This window comes from Argiope bruennichi, chromosome 6, assembly GCF_947563725.1.
Source record: "Argiope bruennichi chromosome 6, qqArgBrue1.1, whole genome shotgun sequence".
Classification (NCBI taxonomy): Eukaryota; Metazoa; Arthropoda; class Arachnida; order Araneae; family Araneidae; genus Argiope; species Argiope bruennichi.
Genome location: NC_079156.1, coordinates 115,404,413 through 115,421,855, shown reverse-complemented (window position 1 = coordinate 115,421,855; position 17,443 = coordinate 115,404,413). Strand labels below are relative to the sequence as shown.

The 17,443-nt window shown below is 30.0% G+C and overlaps 1 long non-coding RNA gene across 1 annotated transcript; it reads right to left on the bottom strand.

Annotated features, from left to right (window-relative positions):
- Positions 1 to 294: 294 nt before the first annotated feature.
- LOC129971667 (uncharacterized) lies at positions 295 to 15,784 on the bottom strand. The gene is made up of 7 exons (XR_008784819.1): positions 15,698 to 15,784; positions 14,211 to 14,374; positions 12,187 to 12,297; positions 7,297 to 7,469; positions 3,668 to 3,769; positions 3,416 to 3,571; positions 295 to 744 (listed from the first exon to the last, which is right to left on the bottom strand). It is a non-coding gene; the product is annotated as an uncharacterized LOC129971667 (long non-coding RNA).
- Between the last annotated feature and the right edge of the window lie 1,659 nt (positions 15,785 to 17,443).

The following is a 17,443-nucleotide window of genomic DNA, read 5'->3' as shown; positions in this document are numbered from 1 at the left end:
AGATTCTCTGGCACCATTAGCAACTGAGCTTAAGTCATTATTTTCAACTTTTGATTCTTCCTAAGTTCTGAGATTTCTATTCTACCTTTGAATAATGGTAAACAGAAGAGATGCATTTATTTTCCAGTATTCTTCCAAATCTTTGGAAGTGTGCGGGAAATCTTCCATGTCCTGATATAATTTGGTATATTTTATATACTATACGGAAAATTCTAAGAATGATTACTTACAATTTTTCGTATAGCATAGCTGTATTGCAATTGTTTTTAAATAGTATCATGAATAAAAGAGAAGCAAGCTAGTTACTATTTTTATTTTTCAAAAAAAAATCACAATTCTTGATTACAATTCAATTTGAAGACAAATAAACACATTTGTATTACTTTACAGCTACGTTATAACACAAATCAAGACAAATAAACACATTTGGATTATTTTATAGCAATGTTTTAAAACAACAATAAGAGTCGTCAGAATCACAAAAGCATTTTAATTTTTCACGTATTTGGTATTGGATTTATTTTGGCCTGACTTTTATTTCCACGCTGGCCAAATTTTCATTTTGTCGCCAATTCGACCAGTGAACGGTTTTCTCGTTACTTTCGCCAGGTTGATAAACTCCATTTAGATTACAACGGTGGAGAACTCCATACCACCATCCTCCCTGATATTTCTTTGCATATTCCATTTCACCCTTGTCTTTCGTAGAGAAATTATCAGCATTATGATAATTCATTGCGTCACCTATAAATGGAAAAATTAAATTTTTAATATCAGTTGCTTAGCATAGACTTCAATTTGTAATAATCTGTCCTTTTCATTTTCGCGCCTTTTTTACTTTTTCGTAGTAATCATCAAAAAATTCGAACTCGCGATTTTGGCGACCTCTCTCAGTTGGATAAAAACATTTTTGGAATCTGTCCGTCTGTCTGTGACAAAGATAACTCAACAACGCTTTGATTTCGACGGCTGAAATTTAGTAAATGGTCTTTATTCAAATTTGTAGAATTCTGTCAAATTTTGAGAACAATCTGTTAAGAGAAGGTTCATCTGTTCCAATATAAGTTAACACGTTAATTACAAAAGGAAAAGAGCTATGTAGATAAAACTCGGTACACAGATCTAACATCTGTAGTGTAGACACTGTCAAATTGTGAACGAAATCCAAGTTCGGGGTGATTCTTTATCGGTCTGTACTTTCAGAAACATATAAAGCGATAACTCAAAGACTCAGTGACTTAAATGTAGCAAATTTGGTATGTGATTTTGTGATTACAAGTGCAGTTATGAATCAAATTTTTCTTTCAATTGGTTTGGAAAAACGCGTCTAAAAACGAATTTGATTTTCGGATACTATTGACAACATACCAAGGAATAATCGCCAAAACACTCGCCAAGGATCACACTATAGATTCAGCGAAAATACTAAATACATGTTTGAGGTTAATATTTCATAACTATTGCACGCCAATGCAACACAAAAACGTTCTCTGGGATAACATCTTTATTAGAGTGCATGCGAGAAAGTTTTGAGGAAACAACTATCGCTGGTTTTTGATTAAAACCGGAGGAAGTGCTCTCTCGAATACTTTCTTGAACACTTTCTAACAAAGGTGTTATCCTGGAGAACGTTTTGTATAGCATTGGCGTACAATTGTTTGTATACATTGGCGCACAATACAAAAAAATTTGAACTCTATATTTTGACGTATCTTTACATTTTAGACTTCACTGAGTTAGAAACACACATTTTTAGAAAATGCCTGTCTGTCTGTGACAAAGATAACTCAAAACCACTTTGAGGTAGACGAATGAAATATGGTATATGATCTTTACACCAAATTTGCAGATTTCTTTCGAACTTCGAGTGAAATTTTTTCAGAGGAATTCCGTCTGCCTGACTGTCGGAATATAATTTAATATAATAATTACAAGATGAAGAGGGCTAGATAGATAAAATTTGGTACACAGACTTAACATCTATAGTGTTGACATCAGTCAAATTTTGTATCAAATCTCGCTACGGGTTGGCTGTCTGTTGAACCCGATAAAAAATAAATAAATAAATAAAAAAGAACCGAAGAAAAAAAAGGCCTAAAAATATTAAGCTTGATATTAGATTTTGTAAATGTAGGTGCAGTTTCGTATCGGATTTTTGTTTCAGTCGGTTGAGAAAAACGTGTCTAAGACTCTAATTTGATTTTTGGATACTATTAACGTCAGGGATTAATCGCCAAATAGCTCGCCCAGGATAACCTGATAGATTGAAAATGCTAAATTCACGCCAAAGGTTAATATTTCGTAACTATTGTACTCCAGTGAAGTCGTTGTCTGGTGTGTCAAGTTCATTAGAGAATGTGCGAGAAAGTTTTGGAAAGACCACTCCTGCTGATTTAGTTTTAATTTCTTTTTCCTTTTGTAAAGCGGGAAGATGATTCTTTCTTTTTCAGCTTTCAACCATGTGTGAAAAATTGACAACAAAATACCATCTTCACAAAGATGAGACAAAACAAGTTCGATAAAAGTATATTGAATGAAGATGTAAAAGCTACTATGAGTTTTGAGACGAAACTTTTTGTAAATGCTTTCATGCTTTTAAATGTTTTTAAAATTAATTTTTTTTTAGGAATTGATTCTTATTTTTTAAAATTCTTGTTCTGTGATACGAAATGAACAATATATTTTAATCACAATAATTTCTAGAAATGGGATGTGATGGATATCAGATCAAGATAATAATAAAAAATTATTAATCTCGTCATTTTGCTATTAATAAAAATCTGCATATTGATATAAAATGATATTTTGTGCGTTGCAAGTTTAAATAACATGGAATTCATTCAAAAAATTAAATATTTCAAAATTTAAGGGTTTTGATTCTTTTTGGCTTTAAAAAGTCAACATATTTTCATCATCAATTTTTAGTATTGATTTGCTTGATGATCATATTTTCGTTTATAGCAGCTCATTTCTGATTTTAACAAAGCCGCAGTGGCGTGGTGGTAAGGACTCGGCTTCGCGGTCGGAGGGTTAAAGGCTCGAGATCCGATTCACCGAAGATCGTCATTTAAGTAAATATGTTGCACATTCAATCCGTCAGGGCCAAATGTTCTTCCGGTATTGTGGTGAGGCATTATGGGGAGAAGGTGCCAGCTCAGGTGTCATGCTCGTCATCTGATGGCGGTCCGAAATTAGGACCCGCCCCAAAATAGCCCCAGCACTATCTTAAATGAGGACGTTAAAATAACTATAGTTTAAATTTTCATTAAACCTTACAGTAACTGATGCGCATATCTATTTCTATTTTCACCATTTCTTCTGATTTTGAAATTACGTAAATTTATTCAAAAGAAAGAATTTAACATACAATTTCAAACAATTATGCAAAATTTCAAATTTCATTAAAATTGCTTACCCGCATTTCCTGTGTAATTTTGGATCAGAATGAGGTACTCATAGCTAGACAAGTAAAAACTCTTATAAGTTGCGAAGCTTTTCTCTCCATTTTTGTCTTGCAGATCGAAACGTATTTCACATTTTTCATAGCACAATATACGTATGTTCTCATTACCTAGCAGAAGTGGAGAAACAAGAAGTCAATGAGATGTGGGAATATTTTTTCATTATACTTTAGCATAAAAATTGTAATAGATTCAAAAGTACGTACCTAACCAAAACTCTTGTGTGATATTTCCGAAACCATCCTTGTAGCTTCCCAATCCCTATAGAAATCTTCTTGAACTGGGAATTTTCCTCTTCTTTGAATAACCTAGAAATCAAATCTGAGTTATTACGAATTGTGAACGCATTTCTATCCTTTTTCTACGCTATAATAATACAGTATAAAAGGTAAAATGAATATTTTTTTTTCCTTTGCTGCCTGATAGAATACTGCAAAATTATAATGCATTATAATAATTATATACAAAAAAGTAAAAAAAATAATCTTTAGTAATATGAAAAACATTTTTGTCTACTTCATTATAATATAATAAAAAGAATATTTCTTGTAATATAACAAATACATTTCCCCACATTCTATATATTGTACATTCTCTACATTATTGTAGCGTTTTCATGTAATTAACATATTTCTCTACTTTATAATAATCTAGTATATAAAATAAAAAGACATTTCCCTGCATTCTACATTTTGTACATTCTCTACATTTTGAGTGCAGCAATATAAAATAATTTCTGACTTATTATGACAAAAAAATTTTGACTATCATAAATGAAACCAGGGTAGTGGTCTTTCAAATTTTCTTCTGTAAAGGTCTTTTCTCGTTTCACAGCAAAAAACTGCAGATCTTGGGTAAGGACAAGAGTTCCTTACAACGGTAGACAAGAAATATAGATCATTAACATGAATCTGGTATATTTACTGAAGTTATAGCTAGTTATATTTTCGAAGCACCACTTTTGCCAACTGATTGACACCAAAATTTGACACAAAATTACAATTGTAGTCACGCGATAATATGACGAATTTCATTGATTTAAGTCATTCCGTTTATAAATTATTGCATTTATATTAATCTAAAAGTACTGACTAATCGACGGATTTGCTTCAAAATTTAACAAATACCAAAATTTATTTGCTAAACCTGAGTATGAAATTTTATCTGCTCTTCTGTTTGGGTTTTGTAGCTATCGAGTTCACGTGCATTCGAACAGCCGAGCAAGCAGATTTCCTATTCATGGAAATTTATACAAAATTTGACAGAAATCTACCGATTTCATAATAAATCCATAGTCCAAGTTTCAATCGTCTAGATCAAAGAATGTCTGAGTTATCGTGTTAAGAGATGACAGATTAACTGACAGGCAGAACAGAGAGAATGCCAAAGATATGCTTCAGGGAGATCTGAAACATAAAAATTCGTCAAAATATCAGGTTCGCTTTTTTTTGACAATTGCAATACTTTTTAAATACTTCGCATACGAGAAAGTAAAAATTGGCCTTTTATTAATAAAATTTTTATCTCTGTCTATTTTTCTTTATTTCTAATGTATTATTAAAAGTTTTATATACAATTTCTATCTGTGCTCCTTATCGTTATAATGAAATCTGAAACTTTTTTTCCATTAACAATTTTTTTCCCACTTGCGCTCTTTCATCAGTGTTAATTTTTCATTAAAAAATTGTTTTCTTGGGACACTAAATCCAAAATATTTTTTACGTTTTTATTTATGTAATAAGATTACCAATTTGTTTCTTTTAATAATTGATTGAATATTAGTAATGCAAAATCGATCCAGGACTGCAGAATGAAACGATTGATATAATAAAAATGAAAGAACATAACAGAAAAACCAAGTTTAAAACATTACAATGCTGTGGATACTTGAATTAGAAGTTCAGAATTAATGGGCATCTTTTTTTTCTCTTTAACTAGGGAATAATTAATAAAAATTGCATGTACTTGAATAAATTGCTAAACAAGACAAAGTACTTTACTTTTAGCATGATTACTGATCGAGTAATTTTGTCGTATTACTATACTACAATACGACGAATAAGTACATCTGCCTAAATGGTAATTAGATTACATATCGATAAGTTCTCCTTGAAGAATTAACCCTATTAATTTAATTTTGCAATATTATATCAGGAAAATTTTAAAATGCTAATTAAGTTTTGATTAATTCCACATCATATAAAATTTTTAAAAACTCCTTTCTTAATCATTAGCTACTATCGAAGCAATAATGAGATGAAGCAAATGGGTATGATATGTTATAGTTGATTTGCTTGGTTCAACTATACATCCTGTATTTCCTGCTTTTAAAGATCTTATCTTCCCTGAAATGGTTCATTATCCCTAGATTTTACTGGAGGCAGTTCGATTCTAAATCATCTGACTAAGAAGACGCAGATGACATTTGTTTCCCAAATAGCCATGTTTTTTCTGGCAGATACATGGCATGCTCTTTCTCTTCTTTTTGTTACAATGGTATTGCTCTTCTTGTGGTACGAAAATAACGATATGTAATGTGGTTTCTTTGCTGAAACAGTTCTATTTTACATCCCACAATTTTCTAAAACTATGCGAGCCGTACATTTCAATATTAAAATAAAATGTTTACAAATCGAAGTAACATAACACAAACTTACTCAGCAGTCTTGAAGGCTAGTTCTCTCTGAAAATATTATCATGGCTAACTAATAATTGTGTTTAAGTTTTTTTATAAATGGAATAAATATCTCATCGGATTCTATATCTTTGAACATTTCGAACCATTTTTTACAGCAACCACTTCCATTTTTGCTGGATCAGGGCATAAGGTCTGGTTTTTATAATAGTGATTTGTTCAGCTTCTGTTTGCATTTCTGCTGAATCTGGGCTTACGGTTTGGTTTCTGTAATAGCGATTTGTTCGGCTGTCATTTGCATTTCTGCTGCATGTGGGCTTAAGTGGTGATTTTTATAATAGCGATTTGTTCAGCTGCTATTCGCATTTCTGCCAGGATCTCGGCTTAAGATTTGGCTCCTACAATTACGAGTATCTTTTTTCATCTGTTATTAACAAACAATTTCCTACAATGTGAGTCTGACTACAACATTATTACAATCATCCAAATCTATTTGTTTTCAAGATAAGAAATTTCTTTCAATACATAAATAACTTAGACGTAATGTATATGTTTATACAAATGTATTTTACTTTTATGAATACGCATTTCTACAACATTCTTAAAACTGAAAATATTAGAACTGAATGAAAGATAAGGTTTTGTGAAAGTTTGAGTTCAAGAATGCCAGAACTTTTATCGTTCCAAATGGAAGATAAAAATTCTTGGTAATTATAGACACTTCCAAAATAATTAAAGATAACAAAGATAAATTTTTTGTCTTAAAAAAAAAAAGAAGAAACGCCTACCGGTTTAAAGATTTTTTTTGAGAATTTATCATCCGGATATATTAAATCCCCAGTCAGTTTCCGGATATTCTACAAGATCTTTGATACCTTTCGGCACATATTGTGATTCAGTTTTATCTTAAACCACAGATTAAGTCGAAATATAGCAATTATATATGACATTAAATTATATAAAACAAAAGAATTTACTGTCTACAAGTTGATTCCTAGAAAAAAAAACAATTCCAAAAACAAACAAACAATTCCAAAAACAAAATTCCATATAACAATTAAATATTTCTTCTTTTCTTATCAAATATACAGTGTGCTATTCAAAGTAAGATTTCACCTTTCTTTTTTGCAGCCAATCATTTATAAACCCATCCTAAAAAGAAAAATGTTAAAATTTAATATTCATTCCAATTATACTGACCGTCCAACCTCCATTATCTGTCTTCATATCACAATAGACTTTCAATGGTTTTTGAGTTGTTGAATGGGGTATACGCGGCCAAATTGTGTATACCCCATTCTCTTTACGTCCGCTTGCTAGAATTTCAGAGCAGTCTTTGGGCTTACAATATTGCACAACAATATTCTTGGAACCTAAAAGCATTTTCGAGTTTTAAATTCTATGTAAATTTAATAAAGAAAAATAGAAGAATTCCATTGTAAATGTTCTTTTGTAAATTTGATAGAATTCTATGCTCCACATCATACCACATGATATTTTCTGATAAATAGTATAATAACCTTTTAGAATATGTGCTAGTGGTCAGTCAGTTTATCTGTTCACGAATATGAGAAAATCATTATAAAAAATGTAACCAACTAAATAGAAACACTAATTTATATGATTTTACAACATAATCATAAGAATTTTATCAGAAAATTAAATTTTCCTTATTCCTACATTTTCACCTAATAAAATCAGGCTAGGCTACTTTAAAAATGTGGCTAAAACTTCCAGTCTCTGCAGAATAAATCTTTCATATTTCAAATTCAATGAAAATTAATCGGAAATTTCTAGAAATAATCTATCTAAAAATAATGAACAATTTTCTTCTTTGCTTTTCTTGATTTTTTTAAAAATAATAGCCGTAAATAAATTTAAAGGCAGTAATATTATATTATTATTCAGAAATCTGTATTGCTATATTATTAGAGTCAATGAATTGTTTTTGAAATATTACAATGTTTAAAATGCATAATGCTACTACTGAAAAGTAATTAATTTTTTTGTATACTTCAAACGAATAAAAAAAAAGCCAAGATGTATTCTTTTTTAATTTTATAGAGAAGACTTGGAAGTAAGAAGAATTTGAACTTCAATTCATAAATATTTTCTAATTCATTGAATGTCCGATTAATAGAGCACGATTGTCACGATGTTAAATGATTAAATATTTTGTTAGAAAAAAATTATTGAAAATATCTAATGTTTTTGAAGACATAAATATGACACAAATAAACTAAAGCAAAAACATACTGCAAAAAATAGAACAGTTATAGAGATGTGTATAGTGTTAAAAAAATATTAATTCATATTTTTGGAGCGAATAGATAATGATCATAAGAATTGGATTGCTATTTCTTTTATGAAACCTAACTAGGCCATTTTCCCATCTTTCATTTTAATGCAAGTATGGAATCAGTTATACATACTATTGACCCGATTTTGCTAGAAAATTTAATGCAAATTCTGCTACTTCTTTTTAAAAGCCACAGTAAATCCTTTTGGATCAAACGATATAAATTGTTTTCTGTCGCGCATTTATCAAGTTTATATCATAAATGTATTATGGAATTATAATTAGTTTAGTAAATTCCATTTCCTTCATTCTATGCAACCCTCATGACATTCAAATATTAGTCAGCACTCATCACAGTGTAAAGTCACTCATTATGATCGTTGGTGAAGGAATAATTTCCTTAATTGCAATTAAAACTGCATACATGAAGGGATACAATTTTCTGTTCATAATGATTATTTTATTCATTATTGTGATTTTTAAATTACGAGAGCCTGTTCAACATTCTGCCTGCATCAATTTTATCATCATCATCTCTATAATGGCAACTAACTAGATGTTGGTGAATGAACAGATAGTTTTAGATCCCCACTTTCGAGTGGGTTCAAAATATAAAAAACTAAGCATGAAACCTAATTAGCTTCTTTTTGCAAACAATACATTTTGTTCATTTGTCGTTAAACAAACTAAATTACATGTTAACAACACCAATTATTTATCATTCGTTTGTTAGAACTGTTTTGCTCATGATAGCTCACAAGCAATCATAAACAGCTATTTTGATCCGCTATGAAAGCATACGAAAAAACAAATGAATACCGCAGTAATAGCATCCTCGGAGATTAAGGTTGAACCCAAATGGCCATCACCGGTCACAGTACAACCCCTCCCATAAGAGGCACCTCCCGTCATCAGTAAGGAGCCAGTATCCTCACACTATTTTTATAATCATAGGGCTGCAAGAACCAACCAAAAATTACAACTAATCAACACAATTGTACTAGCTTAAGACTAAATAGCCAACCCTTTTAATATCTTTGTTTCAATTTGTTGTGACATTCAGTTACATGAGCTTATATGCATCCTTTGTGAATATTTGACAGCGGTTATCTGATTATCTCTTTTGCTAGTGATCTCTACATAATGATTTTCATATGCAGAAATTTTTGATCGGAGACCAAAACTGTAGCATGTAGTAAATATTCCAGTGTCATTAATTTTGTCCTTGGCCATGTATTTATGACTTTGACAATCCGAATTTACAAACGACATCTCTGGTTAACCATTCATTTAATTTATCCATAATAACTTCTTAAGGTAAAATCATCTACATGCCCTTTATGAGTCATATCTTTTGACATATTACAGGAAAGATTCGATATTCGAGATTTTCTTTCACATTGTACTACTTCAATTGCTAAAATTTTTGTGCATCATTGATGCCAAATGATTGAAAATAGTTGCAAATTCATCAAATTGTCAATATATCTTATTTTTAGAGACTAGAAATAATGCCGGTATAATTTGGTTTCTTACGTTTTATTTTTGTTTACGAAAAATCAGCATTTTATGTTAGTCTCTAAAATTACGGATACTGCAACAGATAGAAATATAGTCCTCTAGCGGGGATAGAGAGAAACATGCAGTCAGCCAGTAGCAGTCAGAAATGAAGCGCCATTAGAATTTGTCTAAAATGTTTTATGAGCTAATTGTGTTGTATCTGTAGCTCTTTGTATTGTATTTGTTCGTGACTGTAGCTCATTAGATCTTAAATGTAATTTTATTTGAATTAGCCGGACAAATGAGCCAAAACGAATGGAAGAAATGAAACCCCATTTCTTATACAGACTGTGGAATGCATGGAAAGATGAATTCAGCAGAAAAAAAATAGTGCTAACAGTTACTGATAGGTTAAATATTGGCACTGCAGTCACGTACAAACGAGGAGCACGCCTCACTTTTGCTTTAATGTTTCTTGTCCGAATGGAGATCGCCATAGACTGGCCTTCGAAAATATTGTGGGGAGTTGAACCTCATTATTATTGTAATGGGTCTATCAATACTCAGAATTACCGTATTGGGCACATGAACGTCCCACAGGGATCCAAGAAATGAGATTACATTCTTGGATCCACGCGGTCACATTTAGGAAGAATACGGGTTCACGGCCAGTTTCATAACAAGGACTGTACTTTTTGGAGAATATCACTCAAACAGGTATGATTACCTGCATCATCAATGGCGAAAAATATGGGCAAATGCTGAAAACGTTTGTTATTCCGGAACAGCAGCAAAGACAATGCTTAGATTCAATGATTTTACTTTATAATGGAAAACGGCCACATATTCATCGTCCAGGACAGAGCCTTTTACCACAGCATTTATGTACTGAGAAAGTTTTCAGTCAATATTTTCAGACAGAATGGCCTCCCCGTTCCCTGGACATCACCCATAACCCATTTTGGATGCGGGGGTACATGAAATCCATAGTGTATACTGGTGGCGTTCCGAGCCTAGATGTCTCGAAACAGAACATAAGACGCTTTGTAATGAAGTTTTCACAGTCTGTATATGAAATGTGGTTTCCTTCGTTTTGGCTGTAGAGGCCGCGAAATCGAAAATATTGTATTAATATGGAAAGTACTTTTAAAAATTCAATTGAAAAGACTGAAAAGCATGAATTTACGTAAATCAGTTCTACTATAAATTACAGCGATGGCGCATTGAAAAGCGAATATATCTGCAAAAAATAGAAGTAAAAATATTACTTACCTTGAGAATAAAAAAAAGCAATTTCTCTTAAAATTTGAATTTTAACTCTGGAAAAAGCACTGAACTGAATTGTTTGATTGGTGATATTGAATTCCATAATAATATTAAAAAAATACAGATTATCCATTTGAATTAAAAATATTCAAACGATGAATGAAATTATATGGAAATTTAACTGATGCTATTTAAAAGTTAATTTTTTAAGTTTGAGGATAATGAAAATTCTCTTTTATAAAATACATTTTTTTGGAAGAATTGAACATACATTTTCATAGGCAAATTACAGCGACTACTTATGTGTCGACGGTAAACATGTTCATGTCATGATTCCTGCCTGACACTCAGATTCATCCATTTGATTAGATGACCCTTAATATGCTATCTGTAATTAAAATAGAAAAGAAATAATCTAAATAAATGCATGTTTCGGTACAATTAGATAGCAGGTTAGAACGAAGGTGAGTAACAACCAATGTATTAAGCGAATTTGCTCAATTAAAATTATTTGACATCTATTTGTTATCTAAATTACTTTTATAACTCCTTTCCTCCGACTAAATGGAAATTCCATCGAGCTCTCTTCTGATCATTTCTTCTAATATTCTGTAGTTTCATTAATTAATGAATCAAAGCTTCAAATAAGTACAACTATAAGAACGTTCAATGAAGCAGTCTGAAATGTGCGTGCGACGTTTGTTTATATTTGACTGCTGCCATTCGACAGCAGGAAATAAGAAAAAATTTTTGTGTCATGCACATTAGCATTTTTATAAGTGTGTTTCTTTGTTTATTAAGAAAAGACGCATATTAAATTAAATTAAAAAAATTATAGGCATTTTCTTTCTTTTTTTTGTATTTATTCCTAGCTTTAGAGTCTCTATAATCGAATTTTTATATAGAAAAGAAATTTGATTAGAATTCATGCAATTATCCCATTACTTTTATATTAGATAAGTTATTCGAATTTGAACTTAATACCTATTTAAATACAAATACAAGATTCTGAAATTCTGACGCACATGTTGGAAAGATTTCTCTAACATCGGAAATCAACTTCTTGGAAATTTCAACATAAGCCAAGGACTTTTCACTTCCGCATCCTACCGGGTCTGTAGAATTTAGTTCCTTTTCTGAAAAATAAATTATTAAATGAAGATAGAAGATGAGTTGAAATACATATTCAAATATTTTAGAAATATTCAAATTTGAATAGTAGTTAAATTTTTAAATAACTTTAAAAATTAAAATTCGTATTGATTTATTTTAGAAATTAAGAGCGCATTTCAACACTTTAAATCGTAGTCTATTTGCAACACCTTAAATGTTCTGAAATTTCTTTCAGATTTTTTTCTGCTGTCAAGTCACTAAAGGGCATCTTCAAAATCAGACAGGTGGCTATTTATATAACCAAGAGCTCAAAATTTGCATCTGAATGAATAAAGACGCCAACGTAAATTTACAGTTCCCACACTTTAGATCATATTAACATATTAAGTTTCGAAAAAAATGACAGTCAGCTATTTATCTACATCATTTCAATAAAGAAAGTTCTGTAAGTAATTTAAGATCGAAACTAGAAAATCTCTAATCATTTTCGAAAAATGAGCACGCAAATATACTAGTTGAGAAGAAGTGGACTAATTTTAATATCAGTAGCCCATGAATTGAATGAGTGGGAAAGTGACTGAAAAATAATAAACTCAGCTGGATAGATGATCCTTCGAAGAATTACTAACCTTTACCAGAAGACAAAGTGGGCTTCTTTTGCACATTGAATCAACAAAATCCAGTGTTTTAAGAAGTATTATCAATGAGGAAGTTCAGTCAAAGGAATATAAATAATTACTAAGTAATTTCATTATCATGCTATTACTCTGCTCAACTGTTATGTCCGGAGGTTAAAACCCTTGAATTCAAGAACTCCATGACACTACCCTCAAATCGGCAATATGAACAATCTGCCAGATTCTAGACAGTTTATCAATTTAACTACCTTTCTATATACTTTCTCAAAAAGTAAATAAAATAGAATAAATAAATAAATAAAATAATCTGTTTGATCAGGATATTTAAAATATGCATCTCGATTTTTCGACGCATAAAAGTGACTTGGTAAATTCTCATTTGGGACATATTTGAAAGAGGTAATAAATCTGCCTTATACAACACCTAGAAAACTGTCAATATTGCAAGACTTTTCCTAAAAAGAAACCTCACAATTTAACTAAGAAAGAAAGAACAGGAAAATAGAGTAAAGAAAAAGAAAAACTCTGTATCCTCCTGCAATAAGTCCAGCCTCATGGGGAGAAGGTAGATATTATAATCTCAGCAGGAAATAAAAGTTTTAACTTCAGATTTAGTGACAATTGCGGCTCTTATTTTTGTTATTATTTTTAATATTTCATTTCTTTTCATAAAATTCACAAATATACTACACAAAAGAATTTCTTCAGGTCTTATATGTTTCCATATGTCTCTTAGTGCATATATGTCTTTGTAACTATATGTAACCTTTTCATTTTCAAACAAATCCGGAGCAAAAAAGCACATCTGTGACACTGTGGCCCAAAAATTTCGATATAAAATATTATATTATATTATATGTTGTTATATTATTATGTTATATGACATATTATATAATGGCTCTGACATTTTGGTCAGATTTAAGGCTGTTAATACCTCTCATTACAGCATAGACTATACAACGGATGAAGAAACTTAATGTTCCGAAATGGAAAATTAACTGTGCTACTGATTTATATAAGCATTTTAGTACAGTACAGAAGTATCATTATAATAAAATATAGAGCTAACAATGAATTAGGATTTTGGATCATACAATACTAGCCACCTTTGGTGACCAGTTTGTTTGCCAGATCATCGATATATATATATATATATATATATATATATATATATATAATTCTTTTTTGATGGTTTAATGAAAACATAAATCTTTATAGTATTCGAATATTTAAAAATCTGATTTCATTCAGTAATTAAATAATACGATAACTTTTAATGAAAAACTTTTCAAACTTACTGCAAGAAGGATAAGAGTCTTTTGCTTTAGAAAGAAAGGTTTCAGCTGTTTCAAGTAAAACAAGAGCTTTTTCCTTCAATAAGCAGTCAGATTTTACTGGTTCTGCAGCATGTCTTATTGCCAAGAAATTGAAGATGAAAACGCAAAATAAATAAAATTTTCTCCTAAAAATGTAAAGAAATTAGAAAAAATAAGATCAAAGATTAAATGAAATAATAAAAAAAATATTAAATTATGATTTCACCTATTTTGATATTAATTTTCATCAAAAATAAATTGCAAAAAATGTTTAAAAGCGCAAGTAATTTATAAACAATTGTAGGAAATTAGAATATTATCATATTTTTAATATAGTTTTCTGGAACGTTTAAAAATTTCCTGACCTTTATATCCATTATTTCTAAATTTCCTTATTTTTTTTTCAACTTCTTACAAATCAAAATCAAATCTCTTCAAAATCAATTGTATAAAATAATATATAATCGATTAATAATAATATATAAAATAATAAATACATAATACATAATGTATATATAAATATATAATAAATACTATGTTTTTTTTTTTGATTTTAGTACACTTAAGAAAATTTTTTTAAAATGTTAAATTATATATTTTTATACTCAATATATTTCCGAATTATAAAAACATCAATGAATAAAACATCGATTAAGACTTTTCATATGCATGAAAGAAATAAAAGTAATAAAACCATACGAAATTTGCTGATGTAGCCAAAAGAAAACAGATTTCTTCTGAGAACCATACTGTAATATAATAAAATCAAATTTCCTTTTTATTCTGTCGTTTAAAATATTGCAGCCGATACAAGTTCCTAAATGTATGATAGCATGAAATTACTACATATAATATTAAAAAGAAATGAAACATTATCAATTATTGTAGTAAATAACAATCATCAATTATTGTAGTAATAATATTATAATTGTATTCACTATTGTAGTAAATAAATATCCGTTTAACATGGCAGCACTGCATAAATATATTTTCAACTCAATTTCAGTTCGTTCAGATCAATTTATAATATCTAGCTTATGCTTATGATTTCGTTTAGCTGTTTAAAATCTTAATCAAAGAGTTATATATTTATTTTTTAGTTAAAAATGTTAAGTTATTTAGACTAATAAAAGCTTAGTTTTGTAAATTATTTTATTTATGTTATTCATTTGTCACTGTTTAAAAATCTTAATTCATATACATAAATATACTCCATATTCAAACCATTATAACGATAAATAATATATTAGTTACGTGGTTTCAGTTTTCAGTTAACCATTTTAAATTAATTACTTTTAATCTGGAAATATAAAAAATTATTATTTTAAATTTATTAATATTAAATTTATCGTATTTTTTAAAATTTTAAAATATCAGAATTTTTTTTTAAATAGACTATTTTAAACTTCTTAAGCCGAAAAATATTACGAAAACCTTACCAATGTAAAGGGAAAAATAAGACAACTTACATGTTTCCAGTAGGCGGAATTCAAATGCGCCTTGAGAAAAAGATTACAAATGATGAATAATTTCTAAGTGCTGCATTGATATTTAAATCTTCAGATGAAATTATCTATTACCTTTGCTCTAATAAGACTATCTGTGATAAATTTCAGAATCTCTTCTCCTGATGTATTTGAATGCTACAAAAAAAATGCTGATAGGTTGTACTTATCAGCATTTTTTTTAGTAATGCCTTTGTTCTTTGTTTTGTAGATATCTTGAAACCTCTAAAGTGTTATTTTTTATCTTAAATAGAGTGCCGACCTTTACTGCACTTCTAAGATAATATTGTTTCATTGCGAAAGTGCACTGTGCGTTGTTGAGAAAGCTCCTAAAGTGAAAGTATCCAAGTTTGTATGGGGTTTACCTACTGAACAATGATATCGCTCAAAATATCCCCATTGACTCATTTTTTGAATATTTAAAATTTCAAATGCAAATTTTTATGACTTTTCATTACATAATAATTGTTATAAATATTTTTTACAGTGCATCTTAATAAAATCATGCAAATTTTATGAACGTTATTCAATTATACTATAATAATCATGAGAATGTATTGTAAATATTTCAGAATAATATATCCATTTAGTGCTATTTGGCCAAAGAAAAAAATTTTATTTTCTCCTGTGATTTTTAAAAAAAATAACGATATGTTACAGGGACTAAAACTACACGATTAAAAAAAAAGATATTTAATTAAAAACATTTCCAAATTAAATTGTAATATTTTTATTGTTTAATTAAAATTAGATAACATCCTTTCCAGTGGCACATGAGTGACACATTAATTAATTATGGTGCAACTTGCAACATTTGCTGAGTTTTAATTATAAAATGTTCTGTCTGCACATTTTTAGCAAAATTAACCTCTAGTATAATATGCTTTCAAAGTAGATACACCAATCATTACTCTTATGTTTATAAAATTGGTAGTCGAGAGCGAAATTTTTCTCCCTTAGTATCGTGGGTTGAGTGATTGTATACTTCAATCATGCAACTAAACTTTTTTCAATTTTCGGGCATTGATTGTAACGGCTAGCTTAACTCAACAAACCTACCCGGGGGTGAGGTAAATCGGGTCTGATGATATTCGTTAGCTCTCTGGGAAGCACATATACTTTAACGCATTCCGACGGCCTGTGGCCTTTACGGTCATGGATGTAAATATAGCAACTGACCCATTGTTGGACCACCCCCGTCTGTGGACGTCGATCCGGAACGTCCCGCAAATTATCAGTAAAATGAACAGACATTAAAGGACCCTAAAAAACCACAAGAGGGAGGAAAAAGTGCAAAATTCGCCAGTCTCAAGGCGCGCACAAGTGATCGGAACTCGGACTCGGATGGGACAGAACCGAAGAGCTGCTGGCATGCGGGGTTAAATGTCACTTATCTCTGTTGATTCTTTAAAGACTTTAAACTCTAAATGGTGTAGCTTCTGTTAGCTTAGATATGTAGGCAGTCGTTTTAAATGTTATTGCATCGAATGTAACTGAAAATTAAAAACAAATTTTAAAACTTGCAATTTAAATCTGGTTACGAATTCATCTCAACAAGAATGCTAGAAATAACGATGTTCTTTGTAAACATTGAACATGGTAAATATTTGAAACCATCAATAAAGCAACGCAATAGCTCAATGAAATGCCTGAGGAATTCTCTTTCGTGAAAATATTTTGAGATTTGTGGGTTGAAATTTCATGGATCCT